The following is a 10,176-nucleotide window of genomic DNA, read 5'->3' on the forward strand; positions in this document are numbered from 1 at the left end:
TTCTCGACTATTAAACTTTTTTGGAAAATATTCTGTGTTGACGGACTCGCAATTCGGTTTCAGAAGGTGTAGGTCTACAGAAACTGCTCTATTAGTACAAAAAGAGACAATATTAGAAAATTTCGAGAGTAAACTTTTAACGTTGGGGATCTTTGTAGATTTCAGTAAAGCATTTGACCGGACAAATCACAGAACTCTTCTAGATAAATTAGATTGTTATGGTATTCGAGGAGTTCCATTAGCACTCATTTCGTCCTATTTACAGTACCGTTCCCAATACGTTCGAATTAATAATAACAGATCTTCTATGCAATGCATTAGTTCCGGGGTCCCTCACGTAGGTATTCTGGGCCCATTATTGTTTATCACTTATGTTAATGATATTGTAAATATTGAAAGGACTGCTAAATTTATTATATACGCGGATGATACCAGCATATTTTTTTCTGATTCTAGGGAAGGGGTGCTCACTTTCAAAGCGAATTATTTTTTAAATAAATTAAAATCGTGGGTAGTTATGAATTCCCTTGTTATTAACACATCAAAACCAAAGGCAGTTTTATTTCAGTGTCCAGGACCACGCATTAGGTTGTCACGCGATTTGTTTGGGGGGGATTGTGCGATAGAGTGCGTCGATAGTATAAAGACGTTGGGAGTAATATTTTCTTGTAACATGTCCTGGAATAATCATGTTGCCTATGTTCATAAAAAGCTATGCAAAGTTGTCGGAATACTGAATAAATTCAGGCACATACTTCCGGTAAATATTAAAAACTAATTTACAATGCTCTGTTTTACCCTGTGCTCTGCTACTCCCACCTGGTATGGGGTTCGACTACAAAGGGCAACATTAACAAATTACGCCTATTACAGAAAAAGGCATTCAGGATAATCGAAAATGTTCCACGTGACTATCATTCCCTTCCTCTTTTTGAAAAACATAAAGTCATTGATATAACCAGTTTGTATGCACATAGACTGATAGCTAATTATCAACGATCCGTAAGAGAAAATAATGTCATTTTTTTAGATCTTGGTAATCTAGAAGCAAACGAGTCTGTATATCCATCCCAACGTAGGCCCCCCTGGCGTATTCCCTTTTCAAGGATAAAAATTTTGGTCCACAAAGATATCGCCACCAGTTACCACTTTTATTACACACCCCGTTTTCCCGTGATATTGAAATGCACTCCGTTAGTCATTGTTCCATTCAAAAAGCTTTATAATAAGTAACCACCGCTTTTTTGTATACTGTTGATTGCGAAGTTGAATTCTTTATGTTTTTCTCGTGTTTATCCTCGGTATATGTGTATGCCAATGTATGTGTGCGCATATTCCTTCTTTTTTGTCTGTATGTGCCGGTGCCGCTTTTACCTTGTTCTGGGGCGCTGGGACTCGTCAAGCTGCAGATCTGCGGCTTTTTTTCCAGCGGCCCTGTCACGAATGTACCGTTTGTGGCAAAAATAAACGAATTTGAATTTGAATATTTCCCACACTTCGTGTGCGCCTGGTTAGCAGTGGCTAACATCCGCGCATATAATGCAAAGTGTCGCCATTGCTGGGTACTGAAGGTTATTTCTATTTACTAGTTCCCTCGAACTACGAATTCTGTGGTGTGCAACTCAGACGGCGAACCCAAAGCTTGTAGAACGTAAACTAGAGATACGACCGGGAATGACGTTACGTGCATATTTATTGCACGCGCATGTTCTACCTCCAGCTTCTGCTAGCACTAGGGCGGACGGATTAGGTTTCACTAATGCTAAAGTTTTGACGTAGTACATCGCTGTGCCTAAATATACGGCGGACGTACCCGGTAGGAGGAGTTCTAAACATACGGCGGACGTTCTAGCGCGGGTCATGGTAACGTCAGACGCTGGAGAGTCGGACGCACCGGCTGGTTTAGGAGCAGTCCAAAAACGCACCGTGATCATGCCTTCTCGCGCTTGCAGTGAGATGAGTTGTTATTAAAATAATTTGAGGCAAAAAAAAAAAAAAAAAACGTTCAGCAGGCGCACGGCAGCCGTCGTGGGCGTGAGTGACACAGTAGAGCATCAGGCTACACACGTCGTGTCCCTGCCTTATGTGTCGGCAAATAAAAGCTCAGGACAAGTTTGCGGCTTTTAGAAAATTGCAAGCTGCTCTAAAACAGTTTTGTGTATACTGTCCATCCATCACAGCAGATTAGCAGGCGGGAGCTGATGTCCACCCCCACTAGCCGCTATAAGTCATTTTCATGTCTGTACGGACTAGATACAGACGAAACTTCCGACCGCCGAAAAAACAACACCCAGGTTGTTACTCTGAGCAGCTAGCTGGGTGCCGAGCACTTCAGATATGGTCGGAGATGAAGCATAGACTGAAGCGCGAAAAACAAGGTGGGTCATCCGTGCCTACACGCCAGTGATAAGCACATTTCATTTTAACACTTAGTCTGGCGCCCTAAATGCAAATTTTTACCATCACGCTAAGAGAAGTGGCTGGACACGTCTGCTGTACTTTTGGAACTCCGCGTTCTGGTTATGCCAAACGAATCTTCAAATTTCGAGCACATTAATATTTTTACAAATACCGTTCATAAATAACAGGTGTTTGCGAGAAAAGAGAAGTGTTTTCCTTACAGCAAAAATAATGTGCACGTCGTTCGGAGCTCGAACTGCCAGGATGTAACATGCATTGTGAAAGACATTAGTCATGTTTAAAGAATGCAACGGAAGCCTATTGACCCCAAACCACAGATGGGATAAAGGCAGCGCATGACGACACCGGCGCAATGGCTTCGCCGCACCGTGTCACATCTGCAGGTTAAAGTTGAACTTCCTGTTTTCTGGTGTTCTGCACATGATACCGTAACAGCGAGCACGACTGGTTCTTAAAGGACATTAACTGCTCTCCTAAAGGACATCATCAAGATAAAATGACCACAAAAAACTAGCATGCTATACTCGCTGTACTTTCTGTTTCTGACCATTTCAAATACGTGTCTGCCCATGTTCTGCATGTGGATTAGCATATTTGTAATGACATTCAGGGGTCATGTGGCTTGTTTAGAGATAGCAGGCCTTGCAGAGCGTTGTGGCAGTGCCTGCTTCCCTATCGGCGGCACCTGCGGAGGCTGCCCCAGTTGTGGCTGCCTCCGTGATGGCTGATGAAGAGTGGAAAAATCTGGAGTGGGTCGACATACCGTGGGCCGACATAGAAGCTCGCCCACCGACTCCAGCTCAGCGGCTGCAGCTCTCTCCGCGGCTCCAGCCCTTCCTGCGGCTCCAGCCCCCCTAGGGTTCTCGCCCTTCCAGTGGCTCCTGCCCCGTAGCGGCTGCAGAGCCCCCGGTGGCTCATGACCCCCTAGCAGTTGCAGACAGGGTGTCGAACCGGAACCGAACCGAAAACCGGAACAGAACCGTTATTTTTAGCCGAACCGGAACTAAACCGAACCGAAATCTTCGCCGCCATCTTGGAACTGAACCGGAACTGAACCGGAAAAAAATATAACGGTAACCGGTTCAAAACGGTTCATGGTATTTGTTTTTTGTTAGTATTACAAATTTAATATTTGGCAATACGTAGAGGAATAAATTTAATATTTATTCCTCTATGTAGTGATCAAATCGTCATGTACAGAATTGCAATGTATAATAAATCATGGGGTTTTGCGGCGCTTTCTTATTGGCACTATGATTAGCCATGTGTCACATCATCACTTGACGTCATGATGTCAAGACATGCTGTCAAGTAATGTCACATCACGTGACCCCATGACGTCACGTGACTCACCGCGTTAAGTCGATTCAAATTGAGGACGTCGCTAGATCTATTAACGCTGTTGACACCGTGACGCCACATGACATCACAACTTCGCACTGAGAGTCACGTGACACCATTATGTACCCGATTGTCATGATCCCAAGTCGAATGCTCTGGTTCATGACAACCAGCATCGCCAAACATTCGGGTAACGGCTCGTGTTCAACTCAAAGATTATGATGGGCCCAAGTCCCACTAGAGCTAGAAACAGAAACAAACGACAGCGACAAGCCTCAGACACATGCAGCATGTTAGCGATGGTACCTTTATGCGGCTTTGAGTTGTTCGGTGCTCGCGAAGTTAGCACGAGTGTTTACAAGCCTGCAAATGGTACCCTCGTGTGCATGATGCTCGTGTTTGAGCATAGCCTTCTTTATTCTACAAAGCCTTTCAAATCGCGAAATACTCTGGTTTAAGGCTTTCCGCTGTCGTTTTCTTCTGTTTGTCGCTCTAGTGGGGCTCGGGCATTATAGCCCAACTAAAACTATATCTGAAGATCAGCCCATGCTCTATGCTTTGCAAACCCTGCTTATGACTGATAAACACTGACGGTGTATATATTAGGATCAGATCACGTGGCTGATAGTTCTAATTGCGAGTTGAGGAGGGGAAAGCAATTTCATTTCTTTCTTTCGACTGCGTCTGCCATTTCGCGGAGGGGCAAATTAACGGATGTTCTTGCAAGTTATCAACGTCAGGGATTACATCTTAGCGGTATTTATTGAACTTAAGGTAAAAAAAAAATGCTGTACGACCTATTTTACATGTATGGACACCATTGAGGCTCCCAAACATGTTTTCGTTGTTGCTGAACTGCCTCAGAAAGTTGTCCCGAGAATAGAAGTGTTAAAGGGTCTAAATGTGACGTATTAGTCCGACGTTACATAGAACTACAAGTGTGTACGGGAGGGATACCTGAAAAGAAAGATCCTAGTGGCCTCAGGGGGATAGCCGAACGTTGGCAGCCGCGCTAAGTCTCACAGGAGTGCCGTTCTCAAGTTCTCCAAGTTTCGACCGCTCTGTATTTTGTTTAAACTTCACAGTTGGGTGCAAAGCAAAAGCAAGGAAGAATTACTGTTAACAAGTGACACAAATTAATTGTCGAAGGAACACCACTCAATACAGAGCAGGCAATTCCCGAGGAATAAAAAGTATCTTGAGGAGCGGCTAAAAAACAAAAAAGAGTGGGGAGGGGGGTAGTTTTAAAGCATACTGTGTCATAAAGATTCATCTGCCCCGCATTTTCGGCGCAGACTAGAAAGCGTGGCCTGGAAACGATAGTGGCAGATGGGTAGTTGGTACAACTTTTATTTGTAAAAACACTCCTGCCAGAAAGCACGTTTTCGTCGCGCCAGATACTCGCGCCTTGCCTAACGACGATGCACCAACAAGAAAAATGTGTGCCTCTCAAATACATAGCTTGCACTGAGCGCGAACCTTTTGCAGCGTGCATTGTGCTCCACCGGATTTGATTTTCTCAGCAACAACTCGCAATGACAACCAGTATATAGTGCGATTACGTCACTTGCAAACCATGTTAAATACTTCAGTTTTCTGGTGAGGTGCGACGTTCGCAAAACTAGCAGTAGACGTCCAAGGTGTAAAGTTGTGTAGTATTTGTAGCAGTCTCGCGATGATATACGGCAGCCTAATGAAATGTTGGAGCACACGACTGATAAAGAACAGAGTCGTGAAGTGAGGTCCCAAAACAAGTGCACGTAAAACCTAAGATAACATTAGCCTCCCGAGGCAGTATCTCGCGACGTTTCGAGCTGAGGCAAGCTGATGCCCAAAAGTGATTTATATTAGGATTCTATGAATCTTCGTTTGCCCTGCGCGCAATTTATGTTTAATTAGGAATATCATTTTATGCATTTCTATGCATCTCTTTTTGCAGTAAAGTGTTGTGTAAGGGATTATTTAGAAAAATTACGTGTCATCTCCTTGTTTCTGCACATTTAGTGTATTTGCCTTCCGATATATCACGTTACCAGAGTGATTTTTGGCATACCCTTCAACCCAGTATTTTACACTGCAAAACAGCTAACAAAAGCACGTTTCCGAAGACTCAACAGCTGGCGTATTTTCGAGTATCGTCCTGCCGTGTCGGTCTCAGGCAGTTATGTGAACTTCATAAAGTCAAATTTATCGATGACAATAAAAACATACTTAATTCCTGTCTGAATATTTGGCAGCATAAATAGAAGATCCTCACCTCAAAGATATATAAGTAAATACACCTTCAAATTATCTGAAAGATGTTCTGCAAATCTTTCTTGGCGCTTTTATCCTCTATAGACACGTTATGGGTGATTTGGGAAAGCCTCAAATAATTTTTTATTTTTTTTTTATTTTGAGGCTAATTTAAATAACCATGTGTTCCTCACGCATATATGACTTCTCAAATATATAGAAGTTTATTATCGCGTTTTTTTATGTGGTAAACAGAACGTTTACGTGCCTGTGGATTGAACCAAAACAAAATACAATTTACGAATGGTGGAACTGTGACGACTGCACACGCAAACTGGCAGAAAGTGTTTATTAATTAGCTTCCCAATTGAGTAGAGCACGAAATACCACTTTGTTCTATTTACCGAAAATCATCAATTAGCGAGGGTGATGCTTATTTGCAAATTAAATGGACCGGCATCTTGTCTAGAACAAACCTCAACATCCAGGCTATGCCAGTTTATCCAATATAAGGAAATGTTCACATGGCTGCATTGTTTTAGGTGAGATTCGATCTCAGTACGAAGGTGCTCATAGATTAGAGTGAACAATTTCAGCCACTCCTTTTTTCATGATTCGTCGCCCGCATCATGGTCCTGAGAGTAAACAATGCTGTTTAGAAAAACAAGCATTGCGATTGTCGCTTAGTGTTTCTCTAAAATATAGACTGGAAGCGCTTGTCCTGTGACTTTCGTGACATTTTGAAAATTATATTGCCTTAAGGTCAGTCGTCTCGCCATCATATTCATATTGTGAAACGTATTCCGTAAAACACATTTCATGGTTTTAATCACTGTAATTAATTCCTTAGGTCAAAGGCAAAACCACGGTTCAACTTCTAATACTGCGATACACGTGTTTTTTAGGCAACCTACGTCACTTCGCGAAAACATTTCGATTCAGGCACAATGTATGCGACTCTGGTAAACGAAGGGTTGTTGAGTCGTATAAACATGACGCTTTGTATGTTAATGTAGATTTTCTTTTCTTGTTGTGTAGGAATAAATAACAGAATTTTATAATTTTGGTACCTGAAAATAAAACTGGATTGAACCAACGATAAAAAAAAGAAAACTATATATACTGTAATTGACTTATTTTTCGTGGACTCAATATTTCGCGATTTAGGTCAAAGCTGAAGTTTTTGAATAATTCGTTTGTTGTAATTTTCTCGACGCGGGGGAATCACAATATAAATTCCAATGTGTTTACATTTTACCGAAATGTTTCGCGGGACCCATTTTTCGCGAATTGTAGGCGAATCGCGAAATTTTCAAAAAATAGATCCTCGCAAAAATCAGATCGTTTACAGTAGTTAGTTTCACGGCCTAAATAGTGCCTACTGACACAACAACGCGGAAAATATATTCTCAATTTAGCGGTTCAAACCGGTTCGAACCGGTTTGAACCAGTTTGAACCGTTATTTCTTGCGCCCCGGAACTGAACCGGAACTGAACCGAAAGCCGTGAACCCAAACCCGAACCGAACCGATAAAAATATCGGTTCGACACTCTGGTTGCAGAGCCCCCGCTGGCTCCTGTACCACTTGCAGCTGCAGAGCCCCCGGTGGCTTCAGCACCAACTGCAGAGGTCTTGCCTCTGGTGAATGGCAATGGGATTTTCTATTTATACCGAATTTTATTAACCTCCATATATGTAACCTTTATAGTGTCTGTAAACCATGTGTAAGAGTTATGGCAAGCAACTGGTAGCTGAAGCTTAACACAGAGTTGATGAAAAAGTATTTTGTAGGCATGAACACATAAATTGCTGCACAGTTGGCTCTTGCATCATCCTGCCAATTTACTACTACGTTCCGAAAGTATGGGGACGGGCCACAATAGATAACACATTTTACAATATTGCGAAATGTCTTTTATGTATAGCTAACGACACACTTAGGATTGTCACATAGCGTGAATGGTTAGAAGTGGCAGGTCAGTGCAAGCAGACAACCTATTTTGTAGAAAATGGTTAATTGCCACGGGCGAAGAGCGTCATGTCGCAGTTGACGTAGCTAATGAACATTACATTTTACGAAAACTAGGAAACTCTGGTACTGAAACCTTGCAGATGAATAAGCAGATGTACGGTAACAAAAATAAGACCAGTTTTTGCATTTTTAACTGGCACCGGCGTTTCACAAAAAAGGTGCACGTCTTTAACTTTGCGTTCGTTCTCACTGTGACGGGGAGGTTGTCTTTGGCAAAATATCTGCCTTCAGCAAAATGCCTGTACCACTTGACGTAAGAAGTGGTCATGGCTTTGTTACAATGCACCTGCTAAATCATTAGCAACGTTTTAGTAGATTTGCCTAGAGTTTTTTTTTCCCTTTTAATCGAACAGACTTGCCAAACTGCCATTTGTAAAGAGACAGGCACACGTGAAAGTGATATTTCGATCTTGTCATTTCATTTGCCTGTTGTTTTTTCTTGACTGCAGTGGAATATCTAAATCACGTAGACAGTCATTCTGTATTTTGACATGGCATGTGTGTCATTTAAGGCCTTTAATTTTACAGAGATGAAGTAGCTGCAATCGTGACTCAAAACTCGTTCACCCACCTAGCACACTTAGCTACGGCACCCGCTGCCTGACGCCTGCTGCAAGTTCATATTCGCCCCAGTATCCACGCCTGTATTGGCTTCCGCCCTTTGAGATCGCCTCCCTTTTGCCTTTCACCTTCAGTATTTCTCCCCTCTCAGCAGCGCACTTCCCTTTTCACGGTTTTGTCCGCAAAAGCACGCGGTCGTAGGTCTGCGTGTGACAGAAGCCGTAAAAAAATATGAAGGAAGATCCATTGGCAAACCCTCAAGGAATGCTTTAGCATGACCCTGGGGAAATGCCGAACATGCCCCCCTTTGGGAAACGCTTACACAGAACCCATCCCGAAGCAACAAAAAAAAGGCAGCAAAAAATAGAGGAAGCAAAGGAGAAAGCCGAAAGAGAAAAGGAAAGGGTCAGCCTTAGCATTTCCCAAAGGGGGACGTGTGCGGCGTTCCCGAAGGGTCATGCTAACAGGTTCACCCAAGGATCGGTAATGGATCTTCCTGTCTTCAGTATACCTAACAGCTAATAGATGCGGAGTGAAGCAGTCGAGTGAAGGGTCAGGTTTTCTTTCTGGAGTGATATGCTCTGCCCCCCTTATCCCGTCAGTGATGCTAACTTGCATTTATACAGTGGCTAAGATGCTTTATACACCTGACATCCTGGTCATTGCCTATCGAAGAAGTACCATAAGATCCCAAGAAAAATCCCTCCCTCGAAAAATAGCTTGTGGTTGATTTTGGCCTAATTTTCTTTCTTCTAATGGCCAGGGTAGGCCCAACTTTGGCACACCGAAAGCTAACCCATGCCTTAATTTAATCTACAATGCTCTCTGTGCAGCTGGTGTAAAAGCTTTTATAAGATCAAATTTCGCCAGCCACAGCGATACTAGTTTTGTTATGGTGTGATCAAAATAGGTACTATTTTCATATTAATAGCGCAAAAAAGACGGGACAAAAAGACGAAGACGCACACAGGGCAGGCGTTAACTGGCAACTAAACTTTATTGAATGCTACCAACATTGCTATCGCCCTGCACGCGCGTAATCTCGTCTCAACAAATACACGGCGTACCGCCAAAACAGTAGATACAGCCCGCTCACCGTCTGTTAAAAAAAGTTAGGAAAACAGCGACATCACCCCGCCACATAACCCGAACGAGGAAAGGAAAAAGCGCCGTCTTAATATTTACAAGCTAGACAGTGTTAATGAAGCTGTACTCTTTCGGTTGCATATACACCGATGTGACGCTGATGCAAATGCCTTCGTCGCAAGCATGTATATTCGCCGCCTCCAGTAACTCTCTTTGCAATCTTCCTTTGCTGCGTCCTTCCACCTGCGCACCATCCAGCATAGAAGAACAACCACAAGTTTTACAATGCCCCTGCAAGTTAGAACCGTAATTGTTGCCAAGAGGAGCCGCATGTTCTCGAAGTCTATCATTTAAGCGTCATTAACGCTATCTAGATATTAACACGGAGCTTTTTCCTTTCCTCCTTCGGTTTGTGCGGCAGGGTGATGTAGCTGTTTTGCAAACTTTTTGAACAAGCAGTGGGCGGACTGTATCTACTGTTTTGACGGTACGCCATGTT

Source organism: Ixodes scapularis, unplaced genomic scaffold (genome assembly GCF_016920785.2).
Source record: "Ixodes scapularis isolate PalLabHiFi unplaced genomic scaffold, ASM1692078v2 ptg001857l_1___fragment_3__unscaffolded, whole genome shotgun sequence".
In the NCBI taxonomy this organism is placed as follows: Eukaryota; Metazoa; Arthropoda; class Arachnida; order Ixodida; family Ixodidae; genus Ixodes; species Ixodes scapularis.